Raw genomic sequence first — 23,391 nt, 5'->3', positions numbered from 1 at the left:
TGAAGTCAAGAGGAGAAGGGTTCAACAGAGGATGAGATGGTTGGATAGTGTCATCGGAGCTACCAACGTGAATTTGACCCAACTCCAGGAGGCAGTGGAAGACAGGAGGGCCTGGCGTGCTCTGGTCCATGGGGTCACGAAGAGTCGGACACGACTTAATGGCTAAACAACAACAAGAAATGATTTGTCACATAGGACTCATCACACTTATGTTAAAACATGCATCACATTTCGGTCCAAGCATAGGCTTTGATCTATCAGTAAAATTATTCTGAAGTAGAATGCTCTTGTTTTGCTGCCTCTGGGAGGCATTGTAATGAAAATTCTGTTCTTAAAACATCTTAATTTTAGAGGAGGGAAGAGTATTTTCAGGAAACTAGATATGGTTTCCCTTCACTTCTGTTTATTCTATACTGTCACATTTCTGTGTGAAGGGGAATATAAGATACCCCAAATGGCCCCTGGAGCAAAATTGGATCAAAGCGGATGTTCTGATCCACCAGAGTTGTCCAAAGTGGCACCAAACCAGGACCTGTCTCAGCCATGCCTAGGAAAGTGCCCCCACACCCCACACTCCTACCCTGGGCAGTTTACAATTTAACTATGCAGGCTATACATTTTATTTACTTTTGGTGGCTCTTTTAAGTTGTGACTCTATCTTAATGGCTTATTGATGAGTACCCATTGAGAAAGAAATGATACATTTCTCCTCTGATACCGTTTTTCATTCTACCCAAACTAATCCTTTTAAAAAATCTATGCCATTATCTTCAGCCAATCATCATCGTCATCATCATCATCATCTGTAGTTATCTTTCCTTTTACCCTCCAAGTGTGAAAATAAGATTTATCTGTTATGAAGCTGTTTATTTCTTTTACGGTATCTAGCTTTGTGTCACTGTTGATTTCAGTATTTGCAAACTGGCTTTGTCATTTTATTGATAGCTCTTGAGTGAAGAACTCTTGATTAATATATGCAAACTCACAGCTCTCAACAAGCTTTACAGCTCCGTTAATGAGGGGATTAACAAGAGCACGGCAATGTATTTAACCTGCGGCACTAGCTCTGTTTCAATAAGGCTTCAACAACCTATTAAATGGAGTGGGGGCTCAATTAACCCAGACAAAGGCCAATCTACAGAACATGGCAGGGAGGACCACAGTTAGCATCTGCCTAAGCAGCTTGCTCTGAGCTGGAAATAAAGAGGGTGACATGTTCTCGCCTCAAGCTATGCGATAGCTGAAATGGTGATTCTAGTTCATCTGGGCTGACTGAATAGGTGACAGCATCAAAACCCACCACTATCTCGCCATATGACAGTTTGTAAAATCTGAGTGCACTCAACGGTCACCCCAGAGCCTCCTGCACATCAGCATAAAAGTATTGTAACCATGCCGGGACAGTTCGGCAAAGAAAGGTGGTGGCGGCTGTGATGGTTGGATAGTCTTGGGGCACACAGAATGAAAAGGCTTCTCAAGAGAAGTGTGAGGTTTAAACAATTCCCTGTTGTATATCTGCTGGGCATAAAGATGTTACTGGCCCTCGTATTGACACATTGCTAAAACTAATGCCTCACTGAGGCAGTGTATCCTGTTTACTGAAAGCTGTCATCTAAAATGAATAGGGAAAATGTCAATAAAAGAGGCAACTGGGTGATTTCAACTTCAGGAAGGCAAGTATCTAGTATGAGGCATGGAAGGAGGCTGGGTCTGGCTTGATTTTGTCCTGCTTATGTCTGTAAGCCACAGGTAGGGAAGCAGGAAATGGCCACACCTTGATAGTGTTTATGTCCATTGTATAGAAAGGTATCTTAGCTCCTACAGGGTTACTGGCTATATATCAGGACATGAGAGCCTGTCCTCTTATTTCAATAACAAGAGGCCAACTTCAGCTTTTTAGGTGTCATGAAAAATAGATTGCTGGTTACTCATTTTATTAGTATGGTGAATAGCTCAGTGGTTTAGATATCTTGCTGTGGAGCCAGAGGCTGGGTGTTTGATTCCCCACTGTGCTTCCTGCAAGTAGAGCCAGCCTTGAAGTGCCCCAAAAAGAAGGGAATGGTAAGCCACTTCTGAGTTTTCTCTACCAGGAAAACCTTGAAAAGTGTCACAATAAATAAAAAATGACTTGACAGCCACATTATGATTACTATTATTTGTAGTGCCTAGAGTAGGGAAACGAGTATATGGGATTTTCTACCACAGGTGCCAAAATAATTTAGTTGGATTTACTTGTTATGCACCTTAACTTAAGTGAGTGGGTACATCATTCTACTCTATCTCGGACAACAAAATGTCTTGGAATGATTCTAGGGGACTTCAAGGATTGCTTTTTGTCACTGCCATATTTAAATTACAGTTGTTTACCTGACCTGCCTACTCCCAGGAAAGTAAATATAGGATTGCAACTTTAATCCTTCATACTATGACCAAAAAAGAAAAAAAATCACTGTGCAAGATTTAAACTCGCTATGCTGAAGTGGGCTAAATGCAGTCTGTAGACCTCTTATATGCACATCCTGGTCCAACTGGAACCCCCTCACACCCATGGTAAAAAAAGATACTCATCCAGCCCCTAATGATCTTTGGAGGGCTCAGGGCCAATTATGCCAGGTCCTGCCTCCTTTTTGTTTTTTAAATGAAATATGTCTTACAAAATGGCAAAGTGAAGACTTTGGGAGGTACAACTCTCCAAGGTCAAGATGTATGAGTCTCTGCATCTACTGGGCCTCTGGAAGTTGGTCATTTCTGCTTTATGCTGCCTCAGAAGCTTGTGAGTTTTATCAATATTAAATGAAAATCAGCATTGTAGGCATCCTGTGTGTGAATGCAGTCATTATGCACCTGTTCCACAACGCACTGCTAGGCCTGATTTAATACCTGATATGCCTGCCACTAAATAAATCTGCACTTTTCCATGCTGAGGCTGGGTTTAAATTGTAGGCTTCAAGATGACAACATCTGGCCTGATTTTTAGACCTCAAAATTTTCTTCTTCATCCTCTGTCTTCATATCACCTAGGCTGATGAAAACTTATGTAGAATTCAAAAATTTGCAAATTTTGCAGTTTTCATTGGTTATGTCTGAAAAAAAAAAGAGTAGAAATGACTAGGGACCAAGCTGCAGGGCAAGGGGTCACCTCTACTGCTCTGGGGTCTACTCTCTCAGGAATGATGTTAGTGGTAGTTTTGAATCTTTCACCATGGGCTAGCACAGACATCTTTGTTTTTGAGAGATTTACATGTGTGTCTGCTTTTATTTAGCCCACATATCCACCACAAAGACTATCAAAATGAAAGACAACAAAATAATTAATACAGCATTATGCAAGTTGTTTAAAAATGACTCAGGTCCTGTATAGTTCTTAAAATTAGTACGTTTTCAAAGACTGTGGCATATATATAATAAGTCAAGGAAGTTCAACACCACAAAAACTTTATTAAAAAGAAAGTTATTTAAATTGCTTTCCACTCGCCACACTAGGTTAATGTGGAAAGTATTTTTCTCTCTCTAAGAATTAAGAGCCTTGGTTGAAAGTAAGGGCTGATGCCCTAGTCAAAACTTTGTTAAAAAAACAAGAACAAGAAAGGCTGAACTATAGCCCTGCTGGAATGGAGAACAAATGGAGAACAAAGTGGATAACTAAGAAGAGGAGCTATAGCAGAATGCAACAAGATTTATTAATAGCCTTAAGAAGGAGTCTCTGTGTATGGAGGGGACTAGGTCGAAAATGTAGATCTGATTGGTGTAAGTTCTCCAACTGTTTCTGTTCTGATGTTAAATATATACAGTATTTCTCTGAAGTCTTATGCTTTTGTTTGTCATTTTACAACCAAGCATTTTCCCCACATAATTTTCCTTCAGAAACACAGATCATTTTGTGTTTCTGAAGGAAACACAAGACAGTTCTTGTGTCCTTTCCTATCCACACAGATTATCACAGGTGGGGCCTTCCAAATAAGACCTTCTTGGTGCATCAGTTGTGTTGAACTAACTAACTAACTAACTAACTAACTAACTAACTAACTAACTAACTAACTAACTAACTAACTAACTAACTAACTAACTAACTAACTAACTAACTAACTAACTATCTTTTTCTTTCTTTCTTTCTTTCTTTCTTTCTTTCTTTCTTTCTTTCTTTCTTTCTTTCTTTCTTTCTTTCTTTCTTTCTTTCTTTCTTTCTTTCTTATTTATTGTATGTGTCCACACATGCACATGCACACACACAGCAAGGAAAGGAAAGTTCCACTATGTGAAAGCAGTGATGGGTCTTCTGAACCCATCACCAGTTATATTTGTGTATTTACCTGGCTAACACAGGAAAAGAAAGAAAACAAAAACACTGTAGTGCCTTAAAGACTAACTGCTATATTTTAATGTGAAATTTTTTGTGGTCTGAGGAAGTGGACGTGTCCACAAAAGCTCACATTAAAATATAGCAGTTAGTTTTAAAGTGCCAGAATGTTTTTAGCGTCATCATCGCTGTCTTCTTTTTTGCCTGATAGGAAAAGAAAGAAAATGCATCAAATCTCCTCACCACTTTTAAAACATCAAGATTTTGCCATTTTAATCTAAATACTGTACATGGCTAATGTTGCTGCTGTGTTGGCAGAAGATGTGTAGGAAAAATACTTATGACACATGATACTACCACTGCTCTGAAATTGTAATATATTTGTGAACCCATTATAAATTCATAGGAAGTTGAGGTTGGAAAGCTGAGGTCACACATCAGGTTAACTGCTGAAGGAAAACTACAAACAGTATCAGGTGTAAAATCTGAAACAAGTGTCAGAGAACATCTGTGTAGGTAAAGAAGCAAGAAAGGGCACTACGGTGAGTGAAAAACTGAGAATGTGAAGGTGTGATGAAGAAATAAATGTACCAAAGACTCCAAAGGTAGCTAAATGGCTAAAGTGATACGTAAAGGTGCAATGTCAGCACCTCTGTCTTAACATGCATTCCCTTGGAAAGAGATCCCATTGATTTCACTTCATCCCTAGCACTTCTAGTCGAGAACCTAGCACAAACCATTCATTCCTTTTCCGCAGCTTGATGCTTGCCAAACTGCAATATACTTTCCACACTACAGCAAGCACTACAGCTTTTTTCATTTGTGCATCTCCAAATGCCACAGTTTTCCCTGTTATTGCAGGGTATAATTGTAAAAGTGCATTGGAGTGAAAGTTAGCATACCCAGAGTGGTATGATATACCAGATGGGCGGGATATAAACCAAATAAATAAATAAATAATAAAAAAAATAATAAAAATACTTTAAAGTGTATTCTTACCCAATATCTGACATTTTACCTTTTTTCCAGAAAGCAGTTGCAGTTTTACACGGGACATTGGGATCAATGCAGTCTGTTTCCAGGGACAGTTTAGCAAATTATTTTAATTCTTGTTTGGTTTCAAAATACACAGGACTGGACACTTTCGTGATGGAATCATAACTGTCCCAACTATAACATTTCCTGTTTAAGTTACAGTGTCTTCTTTATCTATTAAAGTTCATGTATGGCACTACATTCTGTGTCTCTGAGATTGTGTGATAAACAGTGTTTACTGATTATCTCAGTTTAGGCTCAGTGACAGGAAGACTATATAAAAATGAAATGCAGTGTTGTGACCATCTGGAAGTATGCAAAAGACTAGTGAAGCTATGCTAATTTCTTTCTCCTGGTAGAGCTTGAACTCTTGTCTCTTCTTTCCCAACTCAGTGCCTTGTGAGACAACTGAGGTTGCTTCTGTCAGTGAGCACCTTTGAACACCCTTCTAGGGTATGCTTTCTCCTCCCTTGGTTGCCAGTCAGGACTCTTTTATTTCTTGAGTTCAATGATGATTGTGTGTGCACTTTAAACCCAACAAAGGTCCCTATGCTGATGGCTGAAAGTTCTGTAGATGGACTTCATCTAGTCCACTGGTTCTTAACCTTGGGTTACTCAGGAGTTTTGGACTGCAACTCCCAGAAGCCTTCACCACCAGCTGTCCTGACTGGGGTTTCTGGGAGTTGCAGTTCAAAAGCATCCGAGTAACAAAGGTTAAGAACCACTGATCTAGTCAATGTTTCTTGAACCTCTTTCACATGGTAGGTGCCATTGTTTCAGAACTGGTGGTGACAATGATTGTTCAGTTCCCTCAAACAAAAGCACCCATATTTGTGATTTAGTACAGAACAAAGTTGTGCAAAACAAAAGAATCTAATCTACTTTACTGGCAGCTGTGGCAAAATGTCCCTTGAAAAAGTACACAGGCGAAACTCTTGCAGTGGTCCAACTCATTAGCCAACCTGGTAAGAGCAAAATGTCAACAGTACAACTGCTGTGAGGGGATCTTAGCTTTCTGACACTATAAATGATCTTTCCAGGGGGTTGGCTATGCTTGCCTGCTGCAGCAAAAACAAAAAACAATCTGATGGCACTTTAAAGATAGAAATATGGGAAGATGCATCCAAAGAAGTGGTACAGTCCATGAAAGCATATTGCAAATAAAACTTTCTCAACATTAAGATGCCACAAGACTTGTTCTTGCTGCAACAGAGTAATATGGCTGCCCTCCACCTACCCCAGAAATTTCTGCAACAGAAGGTGTCATATTTAGCCAAGCAGAAATCCGTCACAAAGAAACATAACCAGACCCAAGTATATATAATATTTCTAATCAAATGCAAACAGGAGAATATAATTCCTAAAGGTTTCAAAGCAAATAAAATAAAATAAAATGCAGTCATATGTACTGAACTGTTGTGGTATATTGGTCAAAATCCTCTTGCTCAGCATAGTAAATCACACCAAAGTTGGCCTATTAAATCAGTGGGGATTTTGTGAGTCAACTTCTTCATAACTTTCACCAATACAATGGGCCTACTTTTAATATAGTAAGTTGCTCATTTGAATCAGTGGAACCTATGGAAGACCTGATGCACCATATCTCCATTGATTCAAAGGGCCAAGTCTAGTGCAATTTAGTAAGCTAAGCAATAGAATTTTGGCCATTGGATAGTGCTGTTTCCAAAAAGCTACTAAAGTGTCTTGTTGGTGTTGTTTATAGCAAAGATAAAAAGATAAAAAAGGAAGTATTTGATCTGGAATCCCACAGGAATGATCAGAACCTCCTAGACAGCTGCTCTCTAAGACAAGGGAAGCAAACTCCTAAACACTATTTGCTCCTCTAAAGAAAAAGGTATACAAGCTATCTAAATGTCTGTACAACTCTGCTAGCAAACAACAGAAGCAGCCGGAATTCACCTGGTAACATCATGCTACATAGTTGAGGAAGCAAGGGAAGAGTAAAATCTGGGCACAGATATGAGTGTGTGAGGTCTTATGGTCTTCTCAGAAATGTTGTGGTGTTTCCACAAATATATAACCACACTATATAAATCAATAAAATTACACCAACAGGAAACTTCTGTCAGTACAAACCTTTGGCTAAGCTAGAGCTTAAAGCAAAAACAGACAAAATGTTTTCCATGGCATGGCCCTTTGCAATCCCATAGTGCCTCTCACAATGGAAAAAAAATCAACATAAAAATGGCCAATCATGTCCCCAGGAGCATCTGGTTGATATGACTGATCATTTAAAGGCCAGGGAGACTTCTTACGGTCCAGAATAGCTTCTTTAAAAAAAAAAAAAGAACCCATTCCCCAAGGTCTAGAAGAAGGTGAACATTGTGCTCTCTGGACCTTATGATGTTGCCTGCTGCTGGGTTAGAGAGAGACTACACCTCCATTTCTACCTGCAGAGCAATTTGTGTTGAATCAAGCTTGCTTATTGTTTTCATCTCCTCACAAAAGTGATCATTTCTTCTCAGGCTGGACAGCAGTAGCTTATTGACCATAGCAGTCATACCAATTCCATGGCAGAAAAAATGCAGATGTTATGTTATTTTCCTGCCATCTAGGGAAAACAGACTGACACTATAACATTAAGACAAAACTGTCAGAGTCCAGTGGAAATAATGGAGTCTGACAGGTCTTCAGTTAATACAAGGACTATTGGGCCTGTAAATTTCAATTAGGCCTGACAGCAATAGGGTTTAATGTGACATTTATGTGAAGTGGTAGGTTGGTAGCTTTCCTTCACACTTACAAAGTCAAGGAAACCTCTCTCTCTTTCCCTCTCTCTGTCCATGTGTGTGTGTAAAGACGGGTTCATTGACAGTGCTTTGCTGTGGTGCTATGGATCAAGGCAAAACATTTGGAACAAAATGTTCACAGCCATGGAGACTTGACTTAGTCACTCAGATCCATACTTACAGCTGGCAGCAAATGGCAGCACATCCTGTTGTCCTTCAGTTGAAAAAGAAATGAGGCGCATTTGGTATTTTTCATAACCAGCCTACTTGGAGTAGGTTTGCATATGAGACCATCACATGAACCCTCAAGACAAAATCCATATCAGAGGAGAAAAATACATATCCTATGTTCCACTGATAAACACCTGCTATAGCTGCAGATCTAGGAAAGACTGTGTAGTAATACACTGCACTACTCTTTGAACGCCCTTTACCAGGGGTAGCTTGGCAGGGATAGTATGGATGCTGTTTGCTTGTGCAAAGTTGCCCTGAAAGTGAAAACACAGAGCTGCTTAACCTATAGTTTCTGCTTAATATTTCTCCCATGTGACAGCCCTAACTGGATGTGGGACTGCTCAGCAGTAGGCTCTGACTTTTATCATGTTTGAAGTCAATAGCTTCTGGAGAAGCTATTACCCAGGGCTGTGGATATCAGCAGTAGAAAACCACGGCTGAGCATATAAAGCAACCTTTCCAAATCCAGTGACCTCTAAGATGTGCTGGACTGTGCTACATATAGCTATTGGAAACACAAATGAGATGGTACAGAAAACACCAGCACCATGGACAGAGTTCAAAAGAGTTGGATGGAGGGCCATTGTGTATCCAGTGAAAAGGAAACACATATTATCTGAAATTTAATCTCACTGTTTGAGAATCATTTTCCCCTTCAATGCATCTATATATGAGTCTGAATATGAGCGAACACTTCTGCACCAAAGTCTTTTCAGTTTTCCTCTGTTTATAAGTGAAGACCTAAAATTGATTCTGTCCAGAATTTGAGTCTGTAACTCTTTTCATTAACACTTTATCAGCATACACAACTAACTAAATGCAACATCCATTATGGATGTTTACACCTAAAGTTATCAAATGGGCGGCATATAAATTGAATAAATAATAAATAAATAAATAAATGGAGTTAAATTAATATAAAGAAGTGTTAGTAATAGATCTTCCTGGATATTGCAGTTACAATACAAAAACACCTGAACTGTAATTGCTATCTATCATTATTCTCTAATCTGATGCCTGTCCAAGAGGTAATAGTCACCATTTAGCCTGCACTAAATCTACAGAGTAATTTATTCTGATAAATTAATTTATTAGTTTAAAAATATATGAATTTAAATATAATATGAATTCTGCCTAATCACATGCTATCTGTGTACATGCTCTTCATCATTCTAAATTAATCTGCCATCAAGAACCTTTTGTCTGTACTCATTTGGGGCTATCTCCTTGATTTAGCTCATCACTAAGGCTAAATATTTTAATTTAATTTTTTTTTTACTTTGCCTTTCTCCTTAAAAAGGACCCAGCACTGCTTATATAATTTAAAGATGATATTTAAAGCTCAAAACAGCAAGTCTACAAATATTAAAAAGTATCCTGTATCCCTACCCAACGCACCTGTGAAGGTGGTGGGACTGAGAGAAAGAACTCTTCTGATGATCTTAACACTTGGGCAGGCTCATACAGGGAGATATGGTCCCTGAGACAGCCTGAACTTAAGATAGCTTGCATTGTAGTAAGATCCATCTATGAAATGGAAAAATATTTCTAATCAAGCTACCTTTGGTTTTGTTCTGTCACTTGACAGTAAAGAGATTCTGAGATTACTTCAACTTTGTACTTTCAATACTCTTTAGAGACTGAATTCTTGTAGTGTCCTGGGTTTGATGCTAGCAGGTTAACATGCCTCAGTAGAAGATACATCGCGGTGTATTGGGAAGACGACTGACATCTTTCACCGTTAATTGCCTAAGAATTGTATCACCATTAAATGCACTGGTGCAAATCACCATCAGATACAAACCTTGTTCTTCTATTGGATACTTGATACAACGATACCACCTTGAACACACTAGATCTCATCTGATTTTGAAAGCTATGCAGGGTCAGGCTAGGTAACTAATTAGGTGGGAGAGACTAGATTAATGCTTACATATAAGGCCCTAAACGGTTTAGGACCTCGATACTTGATGGAACGCCTCCTTCCACCTAGATCTACTCGGATCACCCAGGAGGTGAGGCTGAGGAGCCTAACGCCGAGGGAGGCCTGGAAGGAAAGGACTCGAAATCGGGCCTTCTCGGCGGTGGCTCCTCGCCTCTGGAATAAACTTCCTCCAGTGATTCGCGTGGCCCCTTCGCTGGGCACTTTCAGGACCCAACTAAAAACATGGTTATTCATTCAGGCCTTCCCTCCTGTCAATAGCTAACTCTTTATTTTTTCTTTCATTCAATATTTGTTTATTATTGTATGTGTTTGGATGTATGTTTTATTGTATATACCTTTTTGCAAGCCGCCCAGAGTGGTTGACCAGACCAAATGGGTGGGAAATAAATAAATAAATAAATAAATAAATAAATAAATGAATGAATGAATGAATGAATGAATGAATGAATGAATGAATGAATAGATCATCTACAGACATAGTAAAGAATTCTTCCTGAAATCATTGATAGCTGATGCCAGTCAGAATTTACATTAGTAGAGCTGGTGGGCCAATGGTCTGACTTAGCAGAAAGCAGATATTCACTGCAGTTGATAAAACCCTGTGCCAAATAAGTCTTTAATTTGTCATAAGTTTGCTGCAACACATGAACATGATGAACTCTTGAATTCATTCATTCATTCATTCATTCATTCATTCATTCATTCAATCTGTCTTCCAGCAGAGGAAACCAAAACAAAAAGCTTTTTAAATCTCCCATTGAGTTCAGTGGCAGAATTAAATATCTGCCTACTTTCTGTTTGAAACCAGTGGAATCATATGTGCTTAGCTTTGGAATGTTACACTGTGAATACACTGGTACTATGCTATTTCAGGCCCATGATCCTCCTATCAACTGCTGAGAGATAACAGCAGTACTTAGCTATGGGAAAGGACTAGACTTCATCCAGGATCAGTCATGCTGTGGTTCTGTCCATCACTCTGCAGAGCAAAGGATGTTTGCTATTTCTTTCTGCAAGTCTGTTTTGTGTACTGAATGGCAAGCCTTCCTTGTAAGCTGCCAACCCTTTAACAAACCCTCAGTTTACTTTGACACTATTTTCAGTCTGGTTTATTCCAGCCCTTGCTGGATGAAAGAGACATCTTCCGGCACCTGCATTTTCAAGCCAAGCCCTGCAGATGAACCATTCTGAATCTCGGGTGACCTTAACGAAGACATACTTCACTCATAGCACTCAGCAAGCAATCAGACTACATCCCAGTGACATTCAGCATAGCTGCTGGCAAAGGCCTTTAATTCATCTGGTGTTTAACCAGGGTGAAATGCCCATTGGCTATATCATGTTTCTTGTTGTTAGATGAACTGAGCTCTTCTCCTGCTCACAAAAATTCAGGATTTAACACCAATCTATGATTTTTCAAGCACTTCTGTTTCTGCACAAAACACTTGTCTTTTCGTTGTCCTTTACTCTGTTTTATTTTTCTTTGGGTGGATTTAAAACACACACACACACACACACACACACACACACACACACACACACACACACACACACACACACACACACACACACACACACACACACATGCACTCCCTACCAGCATCTCTAATCTTGCAGCCATGGCAAGTTAATGCCAGACCACACCAGTAAAATAATTAGGGACTGCAATTATAGAAAACCTCCCACTTTCTCCAGATTCAAATCTGTGAATACATACATGAGTTCCCAGCACAGTAGGGCAATAAAGGAGCAGGAATACATCTGGTTTTCTATGGATTAAGGGCACTAATGTGCATGTTTAGAATTGGGGCTTCTGCTTGCATGAAGAAAGAAGCTTAGCACAGAATTGATCAAGTGAACCACTTTTAAAGCCTGTTGAGCTCATAAGGAAATGTAAACACAAGTTTAACATACTTCCGCTGTAACTCAAAGTGCTTAATAATAATAATAATAATAATAATAATAATAATAATAATAATAATAATAATAATAATAATAATAATAACAACAACAACAACAACAACAACAACAACAACAACAACAACAACAACAACAACAACAACAACAACAACAACAATCATCATCATCATCATCTTAGAACTGGAAGGGACCCTATGGATCATCAAGTCCAGCCCCTATCAAGGAAACAGAGTGGGGAATTGAACTCTTAACCATACCTAGACCATTTAGCTATCCAGTTCTAAGCCACAATTGTGTTGCTTCCAATTGAGTAAGATCTGGTAAAGAGCATATGGTTTGTTCAATGTTGTGTGCGAGGAGTCATAGATGTTGCAACCACTGGTTACCTAAGATATTTTAATTTACAATGTCCTCACAGCCACTCTGACAGATGGGTCACTCTAATTCCACTTTACAGATGGAATTGGTCAACACAGTATGTCACAGATAGAAGTCTTGAGGCAAGGCCGTTTAACATATGGCCCATGATCTACAGCCAAAATCATGAAGCATCACCAACGTTCAGTACAAGGTGGTGACAAACAACTGACCTTCCCAGTCAAGACAAAGCCATGTGCACTACAAGTACCTTGTACAATCATGTTCCTTGAAGCATCTCAGAAGCCCAACTATTCTTACAGGGAAGTGTGATGTCTTGCCTTTTCTTTCTGCTAGTGCACCACCACGAAAATCCAGCCACAAATTCATCAAGGGATGCTAGCAGGGTGCAAAATTTTTAGGTAGATTCTGGGTGTAAATTCTTCTCTGATTTCAGAATGCTGAGGGGAATGCAATGACAGCATCCTCCCAGAAGCTTCAGAAAGGAGTGCCATTGTCAGTTCTGTGAATGAAGTCTCAGACAATGAACCCCTGATAGCCACGCGGCCCATTTGCTCCTTGATAACTAATAGGAAACAGCTGGGTGTGTGGGAGAGGCATACTGAGACTACAAATTCTGTGTGCTCAGGAATCTCAGTTTGCCAAGGACAATTTATAAAACTGGCTCCTGCCTGTTGCCCATTTCTGCTTGCTAAGACTCCTCAGAATTTTTCTGCCACCTGGACTGCCTGGTGACCATGTGTCAGCCTGGTCCCCGTTGCTAAGGTAACTGATTTATCGGATGGACCTTCAGCTTGACCCATCCTGTGAACTAGGGTGATGACCCAGCCCTAGCACTTGTGGCTTACCAACAGTACAGTTATTAATATAGTAAAGAACTCTGGCCTAAGTGCAACTGTTAGGCCCAAGTAGACTGTTATATGATGGAGCCCAGCTAATACTAGAAATTAGATTTAGGCTATAGTTGTTTTAAATATAAGCTCAACATTGGTTCCTACAAGGAAACAAAATAAATGTTAATTCTGGGCTTCGCAGCTGAAGAAATACATATCAGTGTCCAAACTGGGGATGGGTTTCTGTTAGATAATTTAGATCAAGCTCTAAAATGACTTACCTGTTTATCTGTGGCTGAGCAATCTCCTACATGTAATTAAAATGAAAGAAATGTATCAACCCATGAGAAGACAAAAGGTGGTGTACAGAAGTAAATTGAGATATACCTACTATCTTTAACAGAGCAATAAGATGCATCTCACCACAGTAACAAGAGCACTTGGTGCCTGGATGGTTTCTCCTCATTGTGCTACCTGTAGATGGGCAGCTCAAAGGCTCCTGGGACTCTCCCTGTTTTTGTGGTTCTGTGTTTTTTGACTGGAGTGGCTTAAAAAGAACTTCTCTGTAAGAGCATTTCAAACAAGGACTGCCATCCACACCTTAATTACAGTACATTGTGTCCAGACTTCTGCAGTGTGCTCTACAAAGAGCTATTTTATTTATTTATTTATTTATTTATTTATTTATTTATTTATTTATTTATTTATTTATTTATTGGACTTATATACCGCCCCATAGCGCTACAAGCACTCTCTGGGCGGTTTACAATTTTTAATTATACAGGCTACACATTGCCCCCCCAGCAAGCTGGGTACTCATTTTACCGGCCTCGGAAGGATGGAAGGCTGAGTCAACCTTGAGCCGGCTACCTGGGATTTGAACCCCAGGTCGTGAGCACAGTTTTTGCTGCAGTACAGCGTTTTAACCACTGCGCCACGAGGCTCTCCACTATGCCTGAGCAACATCCAGAAGGTTCAAGTGGTATGAAATGCAGCCACCAGGCTGCTAACTGATGATGTATGGATATTGAGAACTGCTGCTCCAATAGTGAATGACCTGCATTGGCTGCCAAATGCTTCAGTAGCCGGATTCTCAAGGTACATTTGTTTTACCTCTTTAATGGCTGGAACCCGGCTGGCCAAGGGACTGCCCGTCATTATGAACCTGTCTAGATGTGTGGGATCTTCAAGCAAAACCTGCTTGAGAATGTGATCACCTGTGAAGCCAGCTTCACGGAAATGCGGCAGAAGGCCTGATCAAAGCTGCAATCAGTTCCCTATCTTGCTCTGTTTAGGAAGAGTGTCAGAACATTTATCTCTAAATGGGTTTATTATCTGTTTGTACTGTTTTGATGATTTTAATGGTGATGCTCCATAAAGATGAGTTTATCACTTAAATAGTTTTAAATTGTTGTTAGATACCTTGATGGGGTCACGAAGAGTCAGACACGACTAAACGACTAAACAACAACAACAACAACAACCCTGAATTGTTTAGTGGCTACTTTTTTCTAAGTAGGAAGGTTGATTAAAAATAGACAGATAGATGGATATATTGATGGATACATAAAGGACTATCCTTTTCAAAGTAGGATTGTTCTCTCATGCTCACTATAACAGAAACAACCTGCATTTGGAACACTTTCTCTAGAGAGGCTCAGCTACCTCATAGCTTGATCAACTTTACATGCCAGACTAAGAGCTTTTCCTGCTGCCAGGGCTTTTAATGTATAAACCAAGTCTACTATGTTCTGGGGCATTATACTGATATATGAGCTTTAATTACTCCTTTTCTCACTTTCATCTGCTTTTCTTGCTTTAATGAAAGTGGGGTTTTCTGTAACACAGCTTTTAAGGTTTTACTTTGTTATTTATGGGTGATGGGTTCTGCCTCAGAAATGGTTGCAATTATGAAGAAGGATATAATTTGTGCCTCCAGAAATTCTGCCAAGAAGTGAGCAAAAGCTTTTGTCCCTGGATAGAATCAGTCCTCCTCAGGCCTTCTGTTGCATGGTTAAAGATAGATGGCTGGGTCATTTATCTGCAGAAGTGAGTGTCTGGTGCCTTTAAATATCTTTGTGTGCCACTATACTCTTTGTAACACACATTGTGGGACACAGGAATGGAGGTGTATCCCAGTCCAAAGCTTGGGAAAGAGTCTTTTGTTTTCAATTGCAACTCCCAGACTTCTGCTAGCTGCCATGCTTGGCAAGAGTGCTGTAGGGGTTGTAGTTGAAAGCAAGTAACTTTGCCAAGCACAGTCCCAGTCCCTATTCAAAAAAGATTAAAACTTCTGGAAATGATGGTCGATGTGATGGTGACAAAGACAACAACATTGATAATGACAACAACAATGCAGCTGCTCCAGCTGTGGACCCTGTAGTTCTTTTGATACGACCTACTATTGCATTTCCTTCTTTTTGTACCAAAAATCCCTTCTTCTTCCTAGCAGTAAGGACGCAACCAGTACTGTTAAATAACTAGCAGCATACTACCTTTTTTGTTGTGGTTTAGTTGTTGTGTCTGACTCTTTGTAACCCCATGGACCAGAACATGCCATGCCTTCCTGTCTTCCACTGCCTCCTGGAGTTTCGTCACTGCCTTTTTACCACACCCCAAATCTGGTGCCCCACTTGGCACAAAGAGCTGGCCTTAGAAATGAGTTCAAAGGCATCTTATCATCCCATCTCTTTCTTGAGTGAAAGACAGTTTGTATACTTAATTTTGCTTTCTTAAATCGGACATCAACTGAATAGGAAAGAACTTGCAACTAGCAGCAGAAATAGTGGATATTCTCTCTCTCTCTCACTCACTCACTCACACACACACACACACACACACACACACACACACACACACAGAGAGAGAGAGAGAGAGAGAGAGAGAGAGAGAGAGAGAGAGAGAGAGAGAGTTTTCCTGTTCTATCTGCTTTCCGAAGAAATGCTAGCTGTGCAAAACATTTGGACAATATTTGTTTAATTTATAAGCCAGTGGTTTTGCAAGTCCCCAATGTATCTCTATGCTGCCTTTTCTTTTTATCACTCCACACATTGCAAACCGTCTTCCTCCTCTCAGGATGACAGTCCAGGGATCTAGATGCCAACCTGTGGCAACAAGGATTCCAAGACGCAGCCTCTGGTTCCACAGACAAGTCCAAAGGCAGCTGGTTGTGTTGGTGGCCATTGAGTTGCCTCTGGCTCTGACATGTGGTTGACTTAGTCACTTGGTCAGCTCGGTGACCACGGTGCCCTCCTGGCTGCTGCTGTCTGGGTGTGAGATACCTTCTCCATCTGTACAAGTCTGACTTCTTCAGTGAACTTTGTGGACAAAAGTATTCCACTGTCAGAACACATCCACCCTCTCCATTCTTCCATTTCAGCAATCTAGTCTAGCCAAATGGATATCATAGCATTGTAAGGTCAATAAACCCTGTTCTCAACTTCTTATCTCTTAGGTCCAATCAATCAAGCAATCTGGGTCTCACTCAAATACAAAAGCCTAATTTTTTAAAAAAAATAATGTTAATGTCCTTACAGATATTCTGCGATTATATTTATAACTTACAATAAGTATATGGGAAAGGAATTATTGCTAACATGCCAAAGCATCACAGATAGGTAAAGTCTGACAGATATGTCATTAGGAGATGACACTTTATACTTGCAGAATGACATGTGCGGTTCTTAGAGGAAAAGTGGGTTCTTAGTTATTGCCCTGATAACTCTGCTCAGCTTGACATTTTTTGCTCCCCACCAATGGTACACATACTGGTGGAGAACTATGGCTGTAGACTGGATCCTTTTTACACATGCGTACACAGGTGGGGATTCCTAGGCCCCTCTTTTCCCCCTCACCTTCCTGCACTAATGTGACAATTTTAGCAAACAGAAATATGATATAAACTGGTGGGAGGACAAAAGGTTGAGCACCTTTCACTTTAAATGGGGTTTTTTGAGCTGGAATTTATCTACTGTAAAATAGTGAATTACAAAGACATCATGGATGAAATGGCATGGTCCGAGAAACTGAACAGGCCAGGTTTGGACTTGAGAAGGGCTAGATTCAGCCCCAGGGCTTAAGGTCCTCCCACCCCTGGATGATCTGATTGAAAAGGGGTCCTTTTATTCTCTCAGTGTCCATACTTGCTCAATGTCCTCCCCACACCCCAATATGGTGACACATTCTCCTTGCCTACCAGTGTAAAAATCTGCTCTATCTGTATTTCTCTTATTTTTGCTATTGACTGTAAAATAATATTATAAAGTTTGATCTATTGCAAGAAATCATTTTAAACCTGTTCTTTGTATGCTAAAACTGAGGCAGATAGAATTCACAGGGAAATGGATTCCCTATTTTTGAGCTATTGCAGTGAATGGTTTCGGCTGGATGTCCATTAGTTAGAGAAGCAGGTCTTTTGAAGAGATAGTAACACGTTTCATTTTCAATGACAGTTTTTTACTCAAATATAGATCTTCTTTAAAATTTGGAGCAAGCATAAAAAACTGCTCATGTCTGGGATCTATATAGAGGACTGCAACATATTTTTTTATAATTATTTATAAGATGTCTGTTTTCATAATGCCATCACCTGAGTATCTGACAACCTCAAGGGCTCCACCAAGTATATTGTGTGATGTCCTGTTGGTGATCAACAACAATGGTTTTACCAAAGGAAATCTGGGGGTGATTGTAGGCAGAGGAATGGTCTTTTAAAAATTCTCTGTCTGATTAGTTTAGTAAAACACCACAGAAAGCGAGAGTGATAAAACAGAGTAAAATTTATTGTGGTAGACAAGCATCAATATCCAGGGCTTAAAGGTCAAAGGTCAGAGAACCACAAATCAAAACCAGAGATTGTGAAATGTTCTCCGCCTGCTTCTTCACTAGTGGTTTTTCACAGGATGGCTGCAGGAAAAATAGCCGAGGCTCCTGTACCTTAAATTGTTGTGTGGAAGAGGGAATTTCAGCAAATATATTTTACAGGATGAGTCACATCTGCTGAAGCTGTCTGCTGCACAAAAGGCACAAAGATACAGGAGCCTGACCTATTTTCCATGTATCTACTGTAGCATTTCAACATCCTGCAAAAACTGGTCTTCTAGACCAGGGGTCCCCAATCTTGGGTCCTTAGGTATTGTGCTGACCAGGATTTCTGGGAATTGTAGTCCAAGAACTTCTGGGGACTCAACATTGGGAATCACTGGTCTAGACAGTCCTTGGGAATATGAGCAATCATTTTGTGCTGTTCTTTCTCCAGTTTATACTGCTTCAGCAATGTTTTCTTTGTTGTTTTGTAATTCAACTCTAACCATTGACTGACTGATTGACTGACTGATTGACTGATTGATTGATTGACTGATTGATTGATTGATTGATTGATTGATTGATTGATTCATTCATTCATTTACAGAAGTCCCACAAATGGCTTTGGCTTGGATCCACATCTTTAGTTCATTTATAACACTAGCCCACCCATGTCTGCCTGGAAGTTAAATTCCAAAGAACTCAATGGGGTTAATTCCTCAATAAGAGATAGATCTAGGAGTCCCCAAATTTCTTTTGGTAAGACAATATTCACTGAAGGCCAAGAGGATGTCAAACAATATACTTGGGTGAGATCCTTGAGATTGTCTAATGCTCAAATGATGGTGTTGCAAAAATAGATATAAATAATTATGAAAATGCAAGTATTGTGGCATTAGTTCCTGTTTAAGTCAGTGCAATTAACACACACTGCTGTTGTACAGGTGCCTTCTCAAAACTAAGCTTCATTGGGAATAGGGGTGATGTGTCAGCGGCAGCTGATTCTAGGGGACAGGGCGTTGTCATGTCACAGGAAGGGCAGGCAAGAAGTGGGAGGCGAGGCGAGCTATTTCCATAGCTGAATGTGAAAACAGGTGCAGTATATGGCGAATCTAGGTGAATGGGCACAGCTCACCAGATAATGTGGCAATTGAGACATGAAAAAGAGTAACATTAGCCTTGTTTTCATGCCACACACACACACACACACACACACACACACACACACACACACACACACACACACACACACACACACACACACACACACACACACACACACACACACACACACACACACACACACACACACACACACACACCCCTGCAAAGTTTTCTCATACTCTGCACTGTTACTGGGGCTTGTGGAATCCTAATCACAGGCTCACTAGGTATTTTTCTTCCCCAATCCCTCATTTTTGATCATCTGGGCTAAAATTGGCACTATACTATCTGTTTTGATCCAAGTGACATGACGGATCCAAGTGTAGGCACCCACCAACTCTCTGCCCATTCTCCTCTCTGTGCTCTTGACTTTTGGGTGCACTGATATTACATAAGATCAACACATACACAAGCACTCTCTACTGAGCCTGTGAGGCCTAGGCAGCTAGAAACAGGTAGCAACAGGTGCCCAGACTTTAAAGCCAACCCTCTTACACACCAAACTTTTTCTTCCTCTAGCACTGATCATCCTAAGATATGTGTTCCCACCAGAACATCCAAGGAAGTGTAACAATTCCTTTAGGCTTCCTCCAGAAGTTATAGAAGCATCATCTTATTCTGAATCACAACCATTATTTGGGGGCTAAAGCAAAACAAAGCATGTGCTTTGGATATGGGGCTATAGGAGTAGCATGACTAGAAGAGGGAAATGCCATACCCTGAAATTATGGAATACTTAATTCCATAATGGAATGCTCCCTGTTCCATCCACATGCTGTCCCCACTGAATCCAAGGGTTTGATTTCTGCCAAGAATGAATTGTAGGCAATTCTCAGCAGTTGAGCTTTACCAGTGAATTAAAGTGTCACCAGGGGTTGCAACAGAACCAGGAAAAAATATTGAGACAGAGCAGGGTTCATTCTGTTCAGCAGACCACATGGGCAGGACTAATCCATAGCTTGGAGATGGATTAGTGGCCAGGAATGTACGTACTCCAAACTGTGATCTTGTTCAAAGCCATAGCTAACAATGCTGCTGCCTGGGTGAGTGGCATCACCTCTCTCAACTCTGCCCTCAGAGCTGCCTTCTTCAGCTCTTCTTCAGGGAGATGGAACTGCCTCACAATGCTGCTGTGCCTGTGCCACTGCATCTCCTTCTTCTTCCTGGGGAAAGGATGCAGTGCGTGCCTACCACACCTGCTCTAGCCCTTAGCATTGTCTAGTTTGGCAGAGGATGGACATGGTGGCCTTTTTTTATTCCTTGAACATAAACCTTTTCCTTCTTTTTCAAGGGGAATGCCATGATGGAACAATGCTGGACAGGTGGAATTTTTCTACCCTCCTCAAGCAGTGGGAGAGCTTGGAAAACTCTCCAGAAAATGAATAGTGCTGGGAGAGGTTGCTCTTTGTTTTTGTGACCATTTCTAAATTTGATGCCCTCTGAGTTTGGGTGGCCTGGAGCAAAGCCACAATTGCTCTGCCTTGGAGCTCTGATCCTGCTGGATCACTACACAGAATGCTTGCTCACAGGGCCAGGAATGTGTATCTAATTTAAAGTCTTAATTCTTGGACATGATGTGTGGGATTAAAGGGAATTATCCTTAAGAATAGATTAGGCATCCTCCAGTCTTGAGGGACTATGGTAATGTGCTCTGAATAGAGGACTTGGAAAAGCATCTAGTGTGGCTGAGAAGGCCAGTCCAAGAGTGACAAAATCCCTTCCACATTGAAGACAAATACAATCTGTCGCCTGTCCAGCTCCCTGATTTTGCTGCTTCCAGGACTGCCTCTTTGCCTTGGCCTGCTGGACAAGTGTCTCTTCAAACTGGGAGAGGCCATGATGCACCACCTGCCTCCAGGCTGAATGCTCAGATGTCAAGGTTTCCCATCTGTTGAGGTCCATTCCTAAGGCCTTCAGATCCCGCTTGCAGATATCTTTGTATCTCAGCTGTGCTCTCCCTCTGGGGCGATTTCCCTGCACTAATTCTGCATATAAGAGATTTTTTGGAATCCGACTGTCAGCTGTTCTCATGCCCGACCCAATGTAGACGTCACTGTTTTAGTAATGGAACAACTGATTGGTTCAAAATTGGGAAAGGAGTACGACAAGGCTGTATATTGTCCCCCGGCAAATTTAATTTATATGCAGAATACATCATGCGGAAGGCTGGACTGGAGGAATCCCAAACCGGAATTAAGATTGCCGGAAGAAATATCAACAACCTCTGATATGCAGATGATACCACTCTGATGGCAGAAAGTGAGGAGGAACTAAAGAACCTTGTAATGCGGGTGAAAGAGGAGAGTGCAAAAAACGGTCTGAAACTCAATATCAAAAAAACTAAGATCATGGCCACTGGCCCCATCACGTCCTGGGAAATAGAAGGGGAAGATATGGAGGCAGTGACAGATTTTACTTTCTTGGGCTCCATAATCACTGCAGATGGAGACAGCAGCCACGAAATTAAAAGACGCCTGCTTCTTGGGAGGAAAGCGATGACAAACCTTGACAGCATCTTAAAAAGCAGAGATATCACCTTGCCAACAAAAGTCCGAATAGTCAAAGCTATGGTTTTTCCTGTAGTGATGTATGGAAGTGAGAGCTGGACCATAAAGAAAGCTGACCGCCGAAGAATTGATGCCTTTGAATTGTGGTGCTGGAGGAGGCTCTTGAGAGGAGAACAAACCAATCCATTTTGAAGGAAATCAACCCTGAGTGCTCACTGGAAGGACAGATCTGAAGCTGAGGCTCCAGTACTTTGGCCATCTCATGAGAAGAGAGGACTCCCTGGAAAAGACCTTAATGATGGGAAAGTGTGAAGGCAAGAGGAGAAGGGGACGACAGAGGATGAGATGGTTGGACAGTGTCACCGAAGCAACCAACATGAATCTGATCCAACTCCGGGAGACAGTGGAAGATAGGAGGGCCTGGCGTGCTCTGGTCCATGGGGTCACAAAGAGTCGGACACGACTAAACGACTAAACGAAACGACATGCTAAAAATTCCAGCTTGTTCTAGGACTACTCTACAGTATTTGGAACTTTGTCCTGGCAAGTGATACCAAAAATGTGTTGGAGACAATGCATATGGATTGTGTTCAACTTCCTCTCCTGCCGTGCACAAAGGGTCCAGGACTCTCGTACAGGAGTGTGCTCAGGACATAGGCTCTGTAGTCCTGGATCTTGGTATATGCTATCAGCTTCTTATTAAGTCATACTCTTTGTGAGTCTAGAAAACATGGTAGCTGCTTTCCCAATGTGTTTATCCAGCTCAACATCTAGGGAGAGAGTGTCAGAGATCATTGAGCTAAGGTACACAAAGTCATGAATAACCTCCAATTCTTGTGTAAAGATGGTAATAGACGGAGGTGAGTCCATGTCCTGGCCCATGACTTGTGTTTTCTTCAGGCTGATTGTTAATCCAAAGTCTTGGCAGGCCTTGCTAAAATGATTCATGAGTTTTATTCCTTAAGAATATATAGAGTGTATTACTTATTTCAGAAATGGTTTGCCGATCACTACCACCAACAATAATGGAAGAAGCAATAATAACAATAAACAAGACAGTCTTAGAGTCTAAAAACCAAAACATGAAAGGAAAAGGGATGGAGGAGAAAGAGGAGGAATAAGATAAGAAAAACAAGGCACCAAGACTATAGCCTCAAACCAATTCCTAGACCCACTGAATCAATGTTTGAATAGGAAATAAATCTATTTAAATCCTATTGATTCCATGGGTCTACATAGTTGGGTGTAGCAACTGAATTTAGATCGTTGTCAATGAATAGCTTAGATTGAAGTAGTCCAGATGGTTTAATGGAATGGTCCTGGATGAAAAATGAGGGAGAGCTGATGGCATCTGCTCTCTCATCAAAGCTAATGGAAAACAAAAACCCAACACAGTCAAATCTTTTTTCCCCTCTTCCTTCATTTGAGGAGACCACACTACTATAGACTGTGGATGCAAAGTAATTGCTTTAACTTGTAGGTGCTACTTCGGTAGTGATGGCAGTAGCAGTGATAACGATGGACC

At 40.7% G+C, this 23,391-nt stretch overlaps 1 long non-coding RNA gene across 1 annotated transcript in view; it reads right to left on the bottom strand.

The window, feature by feature from the left end:
- Window positions 1–14,350, bottom strand: part of LOC144583483 (uncharacterized) — a 35,830-nt gene extending 21,480 nt beyond the window's left edge. The window contains exon 1 of the long non-coding RNA XR_013537263.1: window positions 12,810–14,350. This is a non-coding gene — a long non-coding RNA (uncharacterized LOC144583483). The remainder of the gene's footprint in view (window positions 1–12,809) is intronic.
- Window positions 14,351–23,391: the final 9,041 nt, after the last annotated feature.

The sequence above is a fragment of the Pogona vitticeps genome, chromosome 6, assembly GCF_051106095.1.
Source record: "Pogona vitticeps strain Pit_001003342236 chromosome 6, PviZW2.1, whole genome shotgun sequence".
Taxonomy (NCBI): domain Eukaryota; kingdom Metazoa; phylum Chordata; class Lepidosauria; order Squamata; family Agamidae; genus Pogona; species Pogona vitticeps.
This window is presented reverse-complemented; position numbering and strand designations above follow the sequence as displayed.